The sequence below is a fragment of the Vicugna pacos genome, chromosome 10 (assembly GCF_048564905.1).
Source record: "Vicugna pacos chromosome 10, VicPac4, whole genome shotgun sequence".
Classification (NCBI taxonomy): Eukaryota; Metazoa; Chordata; class Mammalia; order Artiodactyla; family Camelidae; genus Vicugna; species Vicugna pacos.
In genome coordinates, this window is record NC_132996.1 from 47,236,769 (window position 1) to 47,251,298 (window position 14,530).

General features: G+C 33.3%; 1 pseudogene; it reads right to left on the reverse strand.

Moving 5' to 3' along the window:
- Nucleotides 1–1,708: 1,708 nt before the first annotated feature.
- On the reverse strand, nt 1,709–2,422 carry LOC102531818 (RWD domain-containing protein 1 pseudogene; annotated as a pseudogene).
- Between the last annotated feature and the right edge of the window lie 12,108 nt (nt 2,423–14,530).

Genomic DNA, 14,530 nt, shown 5'->3' on the forward strand with positions numbered 1-14,530 from the left:
TTTGTTGTGGTAGTGTATTATATTGATTGATTTGAAAATGTTGAACCAACCTTGCATTACTAAGATCAGTTGTACTAGGTAACGGTGTGTAATCCTTTTACATATTGCTGGATTCCATATTTTAATATTCTCTGGATTCTATTTGCTAAAATTTTGTGAAAACTTAATTTGCCAATGTTATTTTGAGGTTTTTTTTACCTTTATGTGCTTTGATTTTTGCTTTTAATGTCTACGTCAGGTTTTATGTTCAAGTTATGTTGGCCTTACAAAAGGAGTTGGGAATGTTCCTTCTGACTGAATTGTAAAGAAACTGTATAAAATTTATATTATTTATATTTATTTAATATATTTATTAAATATATTTTATATATTAATATATATTGATATTATATTAATATAATACATTTAATCTATTTAAAGTATCTTAATATAATTTTGTCTTTATTGTCTGGGTTATTAAATATATTAGCACAAAGTTGTTCAGAATATTCCCTTGTAAATCTTTCAGTGTTTGTATGATCTGAAGTGATAACCCTCTTTCACTACTAATATTAATTTATGTTTTCTTTATCTCAATTAAAATTATTCTAGCAGGAGTTTATCAATTTTATTAATATTTTTAAATAACTATTGTCTTTAAAAGTTTTCTTTATTTTCTAGTTCATTGATTTCTGTTTTTATCTTTATTATTTCCTTCCACTTACTTACTAAGATTTTATCTTATTTTTCCTAGACTTTTAAAAGTAGAAACTTAGATACATAATTTTATATTGGCCTTTTCTCCTAATATAGACATTTAAAGCTATCAATTTCCTTCTAAATCCTGATTTTGCTTGCTTCAGTAAATTTCGGTGTGTTGTTTCCATTATCATTTATCTCAAAATAATTCTTATTTCACTTGGAATTTATTGATTACATCATGGGTTACTTAAAGAGTATTAATTTATTTCTAAGTATTTTGTGATTTTCTAGGCAACTTATAGGTATTAATTTTTAATTTAATTCTTTGTTGGTCAGAGACATTTGTAAGGTGTCAATATTTTGACATTTTGGGAAATTTATTCTTTGGCCTAGTGTATGGTTTATCTGGGTGACCACTCCATGTAAGATTGAAATGTATGTGTTTTTGTCTGTGTTTAGTGTTTTGTAACTATTAGTTAAGTCAGTTTGGATGATAGTGTTGTTCAAATATTTTATATCTTTACTGCGTTTTGTCTACTTTTGTCTTTTTAATCTCTTATACTGCTCTTTATCTTACAATTTACTGCTGGCATTTATAGAGCTACCATACCAGCTCTGTATTTCAATATATTTATGTCTATATCCAATTACGTATCTCATAGAAAGCATATAGTTCATTGTATTGTATCTAGTATGACATTTTCTTCATTTTAATTAGTTTTTAGTCTATTTACATTTAATATAATTATCATTGTGGCCGAGTTTGAGCCTGCCATATTGGTGTTTGTTTTTCACTTGTTCCTTCTGATTTGTTTTCCTTTGTTTCCACTTTCCTGACTTCTTCTAGGTTAATCAGTATTTTTTTTTTAATTTTAAGATCAGTTTATTAAGTTCAATGATGAAAGCTATCAGAAGAATATTCTTCTGAAAATTATTTCTTCTTATAAAAAAGAAAGGAAAATCAACACCCTCAGCATAGCCACGGGTGCTGTGGCAGTCAATCCTCTACGCAGACAGGGACAGTCCATTAGTCAGTCAGGTTGCTCTTGGGGTCGGCAGGATTGTAGTCTGGATCATCCTCATCATCCTCCAGATCCAAGTCATCTATCTCCTGGAACAAAGATTCATCTACCTCCACATTGTTTCCAGCATCTTTCAAGACCTAGGTATTAGATGTGTCGAGATTATGATCTGTTTCGAATAGCTGTCTCTCACTTAAATTTATTTTTTCCTGCTTGTTCTTCTCCTTTCATTCGTTTCTTTTTAATTTCCAAGAGTTCTGCATCAAACTTGGTCTTCCAATTTAAGAAGTTCTCAATTGGAACTGGAGGGCCATGAAATAATTGCTTTTTGGTTTCTTCCCTTCTAGGTTTTATTTGATCCACTATTTCGGTTAATTTTTCTTGCACAGCTGTCACTAAAGTAAAGATCATCACCATACCAAGATTTTCTTCTGCCTGTAATGCTAATAATTTCAAAATGTTTGAGACATCAGTATCTTCTAGGTTTAACTGGGAGACTGTTTTGTAAAGGGGGGGGGAGGAGGGCTCATCCGGGTATTTTTTACTGTGTGTAAACTTGAGGGTAGGTATCCTGGACAGTTTCATCATTTTCTCCAGCCTCAGATGTCACATTAATGGTAAAGCTGGGTGCATTTTCTGATAATACTTGTGAAGGAGTCAGGGTACATGGACTCCTGAGCCTCGCCTTCATTGCACTACTCCTCACAGTGATCTGTCATCGCGGCCCTCGCTGCAGCCCATGGATGGCCCAGACACCCAGGCGGTGCGATGGGGCCGGGACCGCGGCCGCGGCTGCACGGGGAGAGCTGGCAGCGGCCAGGCGGGCGCAGGCGCAGAGTCCCTGGCTGGGCGGCCCGGGACCACAGCCAGGCCAGGCCTGCTGAGCAACAGCCCCGCGCCAGCCGCCGCCTAATCAGGATTGTTTTGACTTCCATTTTACTTTCTCTGTTTCTTACCTTTTCCTCCTTTTAGTACTTGCTCTAGGGCTCAAAATGTGCATTCTTAATTTATCAAAGGCCATAATAGTCAATATTATTTACCACTTCACACATCTTACTTTATGCATGACACTGTACACTTACTACTTAGTACTAAACACTTCCTGCCTAAAACAGTATACTCTTGTTTACCCATCACCCTTCATTTCTGCTGCCATTCTTTTGCTTCTCCATCTTTTATAAAGCCTATCTTATCAGTATTACTGTTTTAACTTTAAAAAATCAATCACCTTTTAAAGAAATTACATGAGCAAAAACTTCATCTTCTGTATTTACCCACTTGTTTGTAATCTCCTGTTCTCTTCATCTCTTCCTACAATCCGATTTTCTTTCTGGTATCATTTTTCATGTTACTTATAAGAAGTCAATAATAATTTCGCCTGTAGTTTTCTTTTCTTGTAATACCTTTGTCTGGTTTTAGTATTAGGATAATAATGGCCTGATAGAAAGCGTTAGGAAATATGCTTTCTAATTTTTGTCTTCTGAAAGAGATTGTTAGAGTATTGGTAAAATCTCTTCCTGAAAAGGTAAAATTTGCCAGTGAACCCATCTGGGACTGGTGCATTCTGTTTTGGAAGGTAATTAATCATTTATTGAATTTATTTAATGGATATAAGCCTATTCACAATGTCTATTTCTTGTTTGAGTTTTGGTAGAATGTCTTTCAAAGAGCTGGTTCATTTCATCTCAGTTAACAGATTTGTAAACGTAGAATTAGTTGTTCATATTATTTCTTTATTATACTTTTAAGATGATGGGATCTGAGGTGATAACTTCTCTTTCATTTCTGATATTAGTAATTTGTGTCCTCTCTCTAGTTATCCTGACTAGTGACTTACCAGTTTTATTGAACTTCTCAAAAACCAGCTTTTTCTTTAATTGGTTCTGTCTGTTGATTTATCTTTTGTCTTATTTTTCAGCCTTTTGTGGTTTTAATTGAGCATTTAGTATGATTCAGTTTTTTCTCCTTTATTAGCATATAAATTGTATTTCTTTTCTTATCTTTTCTTAGTTATTGCCATGAAGTTTGCAATATACATTTACAAATAATCCAAGTCTACTTTCAAATACTATACTATTTCATGGGTAGTGTGAGTATCTTATAATAACAAAATAATCCTAATTCTTCCTCCCTCCTGTCCCTCATATCATTGTGTTCATTCATTTCACTTATATATAAGCATATATATATACATATACATATATATGTATTTGAATGTTTTGTTGCTTAAAATATTATTTTGAACAGACTGTTATCTGTTAATTAAGAATTTTAAAAATTTTTTTATTTTACCATCACTATTTCTTCTATGATGCTCTTTTTTACTTTATGTAGGTCTGAGTTTCTGATCTATATCATTTTATTTCCCTCTCAAGAGCCTCTTTTAACATTTCTTGCAAAGCAGGTCTACTAGCAGCAAATTCCTACAGTTTTTGTTTGTCTGAGAAAGTCTTTATATTTTCAGTTTTGAAGGATAATTTTACAGAGTTCAGAGTTCTTGATTGGTGTTTTTTTTTCCTCTCAACATTTAAATATTTCAGTTCACTCTCTTCTTGCATGGTTTCTGAGAAGTTGGATTTAATTCTTATCTTTGCTCTTCTATAAGTAAGGTGTATTTCCTTTCTGGCTTCTCCCAGGAGTTTTTCTTTATTTTTAATATTCTGGAGTTTGAATATTATATGCCTAGGTATAAATTTGGGGGGAGGCATTTATCATGCTTGGGATTCCCTGAGCTTCCTGGGTGTGTAGTTTGTTATCTCGCATTAATTTGGGGAAATTCTTAGTCATTATTGTTTCAAATGTTTCTTCTATTCCTTTCTTTCTTTCTTCTCCATACCGTTATATGTATGATATACCTTTATCGCTGTCCCACAGTTCTTGGATATTCTCTAATTTTTTTCTAACCTTTTTTTCTTTGCTTGTCAGTTTTGGTAGTTTCTATTGAGATATCCTCAAGCTCAGAGATTCTTTATTTAGCCATGTCCAGTCTATTAAGAGACCCATCAAGGCATTCTTCATTTCTGCTACACTGTTTTTGATCTCTAACATTTCCTTTTGGTGGTTTCCTGGAATTTTCATCACTCTGTTTATATTGCCCATCTGTTGTTACATGCTGTCTCCTTTATCTGTTAACATAAGTATCCTTAGCATATTAATCATAGTTATTTTAAATTTCTGATCTAATAATTCTGACATCTGTGCCATATTTGAGTCTGGTTCCAATGTTTGCTTTTCAAACTATTTTTGTCTTTTAGTATGCCTTGTAAATTTTTCTTGATGTATTGGGTAAAAGGAACTGCTATGAATAGGTCTTTAGTAACGTGGTGATAAGGTGTGGGGACAGGATGCCTTCTACAATTCTATGATTAGGTGTCAGTCTTTTGGTCAGCTGACTGAATTTCATGAGTCCTCATTTTTTTCACCCCTTTAGGTGGAACAGGATGGATAGAGTGGGCTGTAGTTGCTTATTTCTTTTCTCCCACATGGAAATCTAGAGAGGGCTGGTGTTGGTTATTTCTCTTTTCCCAGGTCACTTAGGCTCTGGTAATACCCCAGCAGGTTAAGCTCTGGTTAACTAGTTTTTTGGGGGGGCAGGCCTTGTTAAATAGAACAGAGTGCCCTGGTATATTTCCAAAAGGTTGCCTTTCCCCTCCTCCTGCCAGGAGCAGGAGGGTTTTGTTCTCAGGTATTCACTGTGGAAAACTGGTCAAACTCCTGTGGGTGAAACTTACAAGAATATGGGACTCCTATCTGAGTGGATTCCCCTGGACTTTTAATCCCTCAGATTTGTATACTGATCCTCTAGCAGTATGCCAGTTACTATTCAGGTTTTACTAACCCAGCACTATTTCCTGAAGAGGTTTCTGCTTGTGGATTTCAGCTGTGTTCCTTGAAAATGTGGAATGCTTCATCCAGTGTGTCTGAAAGTCATTCAACTTGCTCAAAACCTATGAACCTTTAAAAAGTTCCAATTGTTCAATTCAGTTCTGCCAAGTAAATTGCTTTGGCTATTTTAAGTGCAAAGAATTGGGGCATACACTGTAATTATAACTAAAATCTTTCATCTTGAAGCAGAATTTGTTATATTTTTTCCTGCCGTGATTTTTTCTGGAGGTTTCCTAACACCAGCTGAAATTAAGATAAATGTGGATTAATCTACAGATTATGGATTTTGCCACCGTTAGACAATATATGTCATATATCTGAAAGGGTTTATATATTTTTTTTGGAAAAGTAATAAAATTCAAATAACATTTGTTGGTAAAGATACTCAGTTTTATCCTTATAGAAGGCTAGTATTTTCTTTCAAAGATGAAGGAAATTATTTTTCCTTTCAAACCTTTCACGATCATTAAAGGATCTGTGTGTAAATCTATAACATGTACACATGTGACGTATCAGAAGCCAGAATTGTAGATCTTCAGAAGAGTAATCCATAATATAATTAATATAAACAAATATATGACTAATACATTGTATATTAAGAAATAAGGACATCTGAGAAATAGAAACAACAGTAATGCTTATAAAACTTGGACCAGATGATAAGTAAGGGATTTTTTAAAATTAAGTAATCTTATTTTCATAAAAATCTTATGATGTTGATACTAAAATGGATAAGGAAACAGAAGTGTATCTTTCATAAGGTTACACATGTCCTAAATAGTCAATAAAGAATTTAAATTTAGGTCTATTAAGGCTCCAGTGTGCCATGTTTCATGAGTTAAAGCCAATTAGAAACCATAAAAGATTGATTGGTCACACACACATGCACGAAATTCTTCTTAATTATGTGCTATAATCATAAAAAAGAATGCACAGGGTGACATCACAGCACTAAGCCAAAATGACTCCTTAAAATACAATTTAGGGAGAGAAGTATAAACCTTAGTAGTTTAGAAACTTCCAATGTAACTAGTTATCTGTAGAGGAATCATCATAACATATTTCCAAACCGTATTAATTCTAATCAAATTTGGAGTAAATATGCATCATAAAGTAATTTCAAAGATTTAGGATTATCACATAATTATTTTGATGACAAACAATTTTTAGTGATTAGTTGTCCATCATCTAGCAGATTCAAGTATGATCCTTCACTGAACTTAACTAGGTGTTGAAGCAGGCATTTACTTAAGAATCAGCCTGAAGAAACAAAAATTTACCTACTGGCATTGCCAATATTACATTTATCTTTCTGTCCTATTTCACAATGGAAAGTAACTGTAACAAGAGATTGGTTTGATTCTGGACAAAGAAATTGAAAAGAATTGTAGTTGCTGTAGGTTTTGTTTTTCTCCTCCCATTGGCAAGACACCAGAATATCTTATTTTAGCTTTCAGGATAACGATTAAATTACTCAAAGTTAATAGTTCGTCACACTAACTTTTTTCCATAGTACCTGAAATAAGAGTGAACAAAACAGCCCTTCTTTCCATAATTGCCTTGTAATTATTTTGTAAGCTTTAAGCATTTACATTTCATCAGCTACGGAGGTAATTACACAATCCTGCATGTCCTTTAAATTCCACTTGTTTTGCTTTTTTGATTACAATTTAATCTGAAGCCATTGCTCAAGAAAAGATGGCCTAATACCATTTTTCACTTGATGAATAATTTTCTCAGTTCATCATTTTATTAGTGTTCATTTTTGAACTATTTCCTTTTTCATCAGTTTGTCTATAGGGTTAGTAATAACATTTAGGAGAATATTATCTTTTTGAATGTTTCTTGGGGGGCCATTATGGTGTAGCCCAGATAGATTTATTTTAGCATATATTTATTTTAGTACAGTACTCTAGTTTAGTATAGGTACTCTTTTTGCACTGGTCACGATCATCATTGTCTCACACTTGGGCCAGATTCTTGGGCATGCCATCTGTGCAGTCTCAGAGGGCCCCTATGCTTCGTTTAATGGTCTGCTGTTGCTGGTTTGAAATTCTTAATAATTTTTGAAAAAAGAGTCTGCATTTTTATTTTGCACTGGGCCTCAAAAATTCTGTAGCCAGTCCTTTCTCTCTCTCACACACACACACAATCTTAGCGTGGACCACTATTGCAAATCATCATAGGCTGAATGGCTTAAGCAATAAACATGTTTTCCACAGTTCTGGAGATGGCAAAGTCCAAGATAAATTGCCAGAAGATTTGGTGTCTTGGGAAAGCTTTCTTCCTCATTCGTGCATGGCTGCTGCTTCCTCATGTGGTAGAGATCATCTCTGTAGAGTTCCTTTTCATAAGGGCGCTGATCTCACTGATGAGGGTGGGACCTTGATGACCTAATTACCTCCCAGTTACTTTCAAATTATCATCACACTGGGGACCAGGGCTTTAACATATGAATTTTCAGAGAACACAAACATTCATTCCGTAGCACATAAACACACTGTAAATACTGTGTGTTATGATGTATATGGCAAAAGTTCGGCATTTTTAAATTAGGTTAAAAAAAAAACAAACCCTCAGTCTGTTGCTTTTATACCTAAGTTGTGGATTGATGAATGAATGTTTCAAACAAATAAATGACTCACTAACCTACACCTGTACTGTTGCTCTAAGAATAAAAAGTAAAAAAGTGAAAATAAGGAAGGGAGACAGGTGGGCATGGTGGTTGAACTGGTCCAACTTACTCACAGATAAGTGAACTGAGTCCAAATTCAGTCAACAATCTAAATGAACTTATTGGGCTTTCACACTTGGCTTTAATGCCGTATCAAGGCTTTGGCCAGAGATGCCTTTGAGTTTTACTCTAAATCAACCAGTGAAAAGGAATCCCATTTTAAGAGCCTTTCTTCTGTGTTCTCCCGATAATTTAGTTAATTCGAAAGCATCATGTATTTTTAATGAGCGTTCCTTGCGCTCTCACAGAGGAGCACAAACAAAACTTGTTTACTTTGCATTTCTACACTGTATTCAGTTATAGTGATATTGTTGCATAAAGTGTTGAAACTGAGAGTTTCCACAAGCAAGTTTTGATGGTTTTTGTTTTTCCTGTTTCTTCCACTACGTTTGGCACTTAGTCTGAATCTAAAATATATGACCCAAGTTTCTTTCTTGACAAGTTAACTTAGAAGTTGTAGTGAGTAGAGGACAGATATATGTTCAGATTCCTAGGAAGTAGACGTCAAAGTGTCTGCGTAATACTGTTGCATTTGTGTGATGTAAATACTCTATAGAAAAGTAAGGTGGTGTCTGTACAGGTGTAGTAGTACCTGTCCACAGTGTTGCCTGTTGTACTTGCAAGCTTTTGATACCTTAGGGTTTGAGCTATGATAGGAAGAAAGCTAAGGCTAGTCTGGCTCACAGTTTTAAGATACTCCATTGACCCGATGGCTCCCACCCCCAAAAAGAATAAAACATTATTATGCTCTATCTTAAGCTTGACTCAAGGGAGTATTTATAAAATTTCCCTGCAGCTTACCTAAACCAGGTCCTTTTCTCTGCATTATGTTATCTTCTGTAATTTCTTGCCATTTTAATTTCTAGAAGATTAATAAATTGCAAATTTCTTTTGTCTGATAGAGATGCAGGCGAATTCTGTCCAGTATAAAAGATCATTTCAAAGATAATGGCTTTGGTGGACTGAAAGCATCAACCAGTTTTGCATTTATTTTAGCAGTCTTCTTTCAGCATTTTTTCTTTCATCGAGTTAATGCATCTGTTTTCCCTCTTCCTTGGAAATAGCTTTATCATTCTCTTTAATATGTTAAATTAATCTTCAACAAGTGAAAATAATTGAAATTTTAAAAATAAACTCTCCTTTCAGGGTTTTAAGACCTGCCCTTCCCACCTTCATTTCCTTGACTACTGTATAAACTGTGAATGCTATTATTGTGTTTGATTTTATTATTTTCCAAAATAAAACCAAATTTTTTATTTATTCATGTATAAAGTCAAAATATAATGTATAAAGTCAAAGTATAGGAAGTTTCAAAATATCTCAAACTCTACCACTCAATGTAAAGATTCTAAAAATAGTATTTCTTGATATCTATCTACAAAGACAGTATTATCAACATTGCTGTGAAATATGTTTTATTCACTCAATAACATTTTGCTGACTTTTATCTATGTAAATGAGCAAGGGTATGAATCATTCATTCTCTTAAATGCTTCATAGGATGTTTTTGTTTGACAGTATTACTGTATTAAACTCTTACTTTGTGGATCAACATTTAGCTTGTGTTCAGGTTTTTGTTCTATAAATATTAAACACACTTGTGGTGCATTTTTGATGGTATATTAGTTATCTTCCAGGGATAATTTTTTAGCTGTAGAAATTCTGTATCAAAATTTTGGTGCGTATTAGGAAGCTATTATCCAAACATAGTTTTACCAATTGGCACATTCTCATCAACAGGATATAAAAATGCTAATTTCCTCAAGTATTTGTCAGCACTGTAATTACTGTAATTGATTTAGTCATTATCAGTTTAATAGATTTAATTACTTTTATTTAAGTGACTCTGATTACCGGTGATTCTGATACTTCTTTTAAAAATATTTATTGGAAATTCATTCATATTTCTTTTTCAAAGATGTGTTTAAAGTCTCGTATGTGTTTCTCTTTAGATATGTGATTAAGGGCTCTTCTATTTTATGGATATTAACTATGTGTGTGATATATATCTGTACACCTATGTCCATATAGATCTATCTATATCTATGTTATCTATCTTTATATTTAATCTATATTCTCCGCACATTTATAATTAGAATTCTAGCCCTGATTCTGATGTTTTTTGCTAAACAGTGTCATTTTGTTTGGTGTGGTGTGGTTTTTAATATTCATGCTGTCAAATCTATCACCTTTTCCTTTGTGATTTTGGACATTTATATCGTGTTTAGAAAGGTTTCCACAGCTTGAAATTTTTTTAAATTCCATTTTATTTGACTTATTTTATATTTAATTCTTTTAATATGAAGAGAGAGATAAAGTCAAAAATGAAGCATAATTCAGCTCTGTATTTCTCAGATCTTCGAGTTCATTTTGTACTCTTTATTTATAATGCCATCTTTATCATATTTTAAATTCCCATATGTAGTTGACTATACTGTGATTTTCCTTTATGCTTTTAAAATGAGTATTATTAATAGATTAATCTAAGAATTTTTGTATAATTTTTATATTTTATAGCAAATTATTCATTATAATTTTTTCTAATAGAGAATCAATTAAAATTATTAATAAATATTTTGTTTCCTCATTTCCAATATTTACGTCTTACATTAGTTATTTATCTTTGATTGACCAACATTTAAACGTAAATAGCCAGGTAGGGGTGTATAACTCAGTGGTAGAGTGGGTGCCAAGCATGCATGAGGTCCTGGGTTCAATCCCCAGTATTTCCATTAAAAAAAGATAAAGATAAATATTCAAGAATAGTGGTATCAATGGGCAAACTGTCTTGTTCTTATAAATATGAATTTATTTAAAATAATCTTCCTGAGTTCAACTGTGGCATTTTCTGTTTCATTTATAAGTGATTAAAACAAGTCAGTATTACACACCATCTTAGGTAATGAAGTTGACATTGTGAATCCTTGAATAATATTAATTTAGTAGCCACGTGTAATGCCACCTGTATCATATGCTCATGAATTAATACATTAATAAATATGGTCTTACATTGTGAACCATATCAGATTGTTAGGTAAAAATGTGTAGATAAGCGTATTTCCTGTCAGCTATTTTGGAGGCTTATGCATAATACTAAGAGATTTTGAAATCCGAATTTCAAGAATTTAGGGTTATTGACAATCTCTGTTGTATACCAAGTCCAGATTTGGTAGGAGGGAAGATTTGTAATAATTAATTAACCCATTCATCCATTCACTTACAGAATGTAATGGTATTATAGTCCCAAATTGCACATTATATTTTAGCCAAGAAAATACCCTATTCTGGGCAGAATTTAATGCCTCCAGGATACTGCATTAGTTTCTTGCTCAAATGCAGTTGTTCATTCCAACTGGGTCAATTTCACATCATGACTCAAGTAAGCCCCCAGCGGCATAATAAAATAGTACATTTGAATTAAAAAAAATTTTTTTGAAAGAGCCCATGTTCAAATTAAAGCAAAAGCAGTTCTTTGTATACCCTTAGGATTTGCAAAGAATCAAATTCAGGCTAAATTAATGCTTTATATATGTATTTTGGTAATTTTGTAAATATAATTGTACTGTAAAAACCTGTATATTCAAATGATCAATCAGGTCAAGTCAGAATGAAATTTTTAAATAACAAAGCACATGAGTAGCAGCATTGGGGAAATTAGTGAAGGAGGCAGATGTGAACCAAAAACTTAGGACACACATTTCTAGTGAAGATATTTTTGAGAAGATGCACACACCTGTGCACACGCTTGACACATATTCCAATGAAGACATCGATGATCCAACATATCTAGTTTTAATTAGATGAATTGAGAGGCAGATCATCTAGATTTGTAAGTGGAATGCTTTTTCTTTATGAAAAAGGAGCCCAAGAATTTTTTTTTTTTTTATAATCCTACTGTTTTAAATCACAAGACTGGCCTGCCACCATTATAATTACCTGGTTTTAGTGTGATCCCACTTGACTTTCATATCCCCAAGACGTCTCTCCACATCTGAATATAATAACTCAGACCAAGGCTTTGGAAACTTCCCACAGGAACAGTTCCCTCCATCCCATCTTTGTCACATAATATGACAGCTCTATCCCTCACTACATCCACGATTATTTTTCAGTTCTCATTATTATACCTTTAATTCTATCTTACCCATTTATTTCTAGTTCTTTACAATTTCTCTTCCCAGTTACAAACTATTATCTCTCTTTTATTATGATTTTTTCCCCCTAATCATCTTCTATTATCTCTTATTTTAGTACTTGGCTTTCCCTCTTTGATGTCTTTTAGTTTGAATTTCAGGTAATTTGACCCTTTTTGTTAATTCTTTGACTTATCATAGATCCATTATCTATTATTTTTTTCCATCTTTCATCTTTTGCTATATATTGAAATTCATACAATTGTATGGTTTGGCTGCAGCCGGCAGGGTGATGAGCTGTGGAGAGCTGTCAGAAGGTGAACAAACAGGCTTTTATGATAAAAGGTTGAAGTAGAGCACACACGAGGTTAAAAAAAGCATTTATTATAGGATTTAGAGAATTGAATGTGCATGACATGATTCCAAAAAAAGGACAAAAAAATACACTGAGTAGGTAATGACATCACGACAAGAGGAAAGCACTATTTATCTCATCAAAGCTTAGTGAACTGAAATACTAAATCGCATAAAGCATGCGTTTCAAAATAGTTTGTGGAAGGTTAGATCAGAGAATCCGCATTTGAAGTCTGTGGGCATACGCCAGAAGCACCGGCTGTTGGAAATAGCAACTGACCTGGGAGGCAGGAGATTTCACCACTTGTTTAACCTTTTTCTTTTTGACTTTTATTTTTTCCTCTATAAAATGGAATTAATAGACATTATTGCAATAGTTATAGAGCCTAGAGTCTTAGACTCTTGTCATAACTTAAATGTGGCAAGGTCTGGATGAAAGGCTTTCTATTCATGTGTTCTTGAATTTAGGTAGATTCAAATGCAAATCTCGTCCTGTCGATGGCTGTCCTCAACTGCCTCAAGTGTTCATATGTTAAAAAAAAAAACTAGGTGCATCATTGCATCTAATCAAACCTCATAGGATATAAAACAAGTTATCTGAAAAAAAATAATTCCTATCAAGAATCTTACTGTATACTCCCTTTTGCTCAGTAATTCTACTCTAGTCATGTCTACAAAGAGGAAAAAAAAACAAAGGGGAAAGTTTTTAACACAAAGGTGTTTAATGCAGAGTTTCCTTAAAATAAAATAGGGACATTTTTGAAATGATATGACTATTCCAGTAGTGAGGAAATCGTTAAACAAATTGTCATGAAAAATATTTGAGAAGAGATATAACAAATAGTATTTTATTATATTTTTAGGTAAAAAAGCATGTTCCAATATTATGCCAATAATGGATCTTAATGGTGTTAAAATGCTTAGAAAAAAACAAGTAGAAGGATATAAAGCAAAATACTGTGTTTTGCCAGTCTAGATGGCTTTGGCTACTTTTGTATTTTCTAGATTTTATATTATGAGCTTGCTAATTTTTAATGGAGGGAAGAGTAGCATACTTGCTTAATAAATCTAGTACAGCTTTTTAGGAAATTCCCTGCATCTTCTATGTGGCAGGATTATATTTCTGAGAAGCAAATGCCATGTCATAAGGGATGTTTGAGAGCTGTAAATAAGAAACCCAAACGAAATCAAACCAAACCAAATCCCAAGACAGTAATATTTCACCTAAGGGATTATACATATTGCCCTGAATTTTATTTACTTTTTTTAGCATCTCGCCTGTTGCATAATACAAGAAACAATGAAGTAATTGAGTTTTATTGATCTGGAATTTTATTTGCCTAATTATATATTCGCTCTGCATTCAGCCTGGTACTCAGCAGCCAGGTTCTGCATTTTCCCCTTATGTTTCTTTTGATATGTTGCTGTCTCCAATTCACAGCCAAAGTGAATTGTTTATTTACTGAAGCACTTTTGTGGGCATAGTGCTGCCTTTCCTGGACCTGTTGCCTGCCCAGGTTAAAGGATTTTGGATGCTTCTTGCTTGTAATGTCCTTTCCTGAAAAACTAATATTAAATGCAGTGATGTCGAAAAAACTAGTTGGAAGACAAGGGAGGAAGGAGAAAGCCTGCATTACTATTACGCCAAGTGACATGGTAATGCAGAAAATAAAATTTCAGGGGTTTTGGGGGTCCTTATTTACTCTGATAGCAACCAAAGT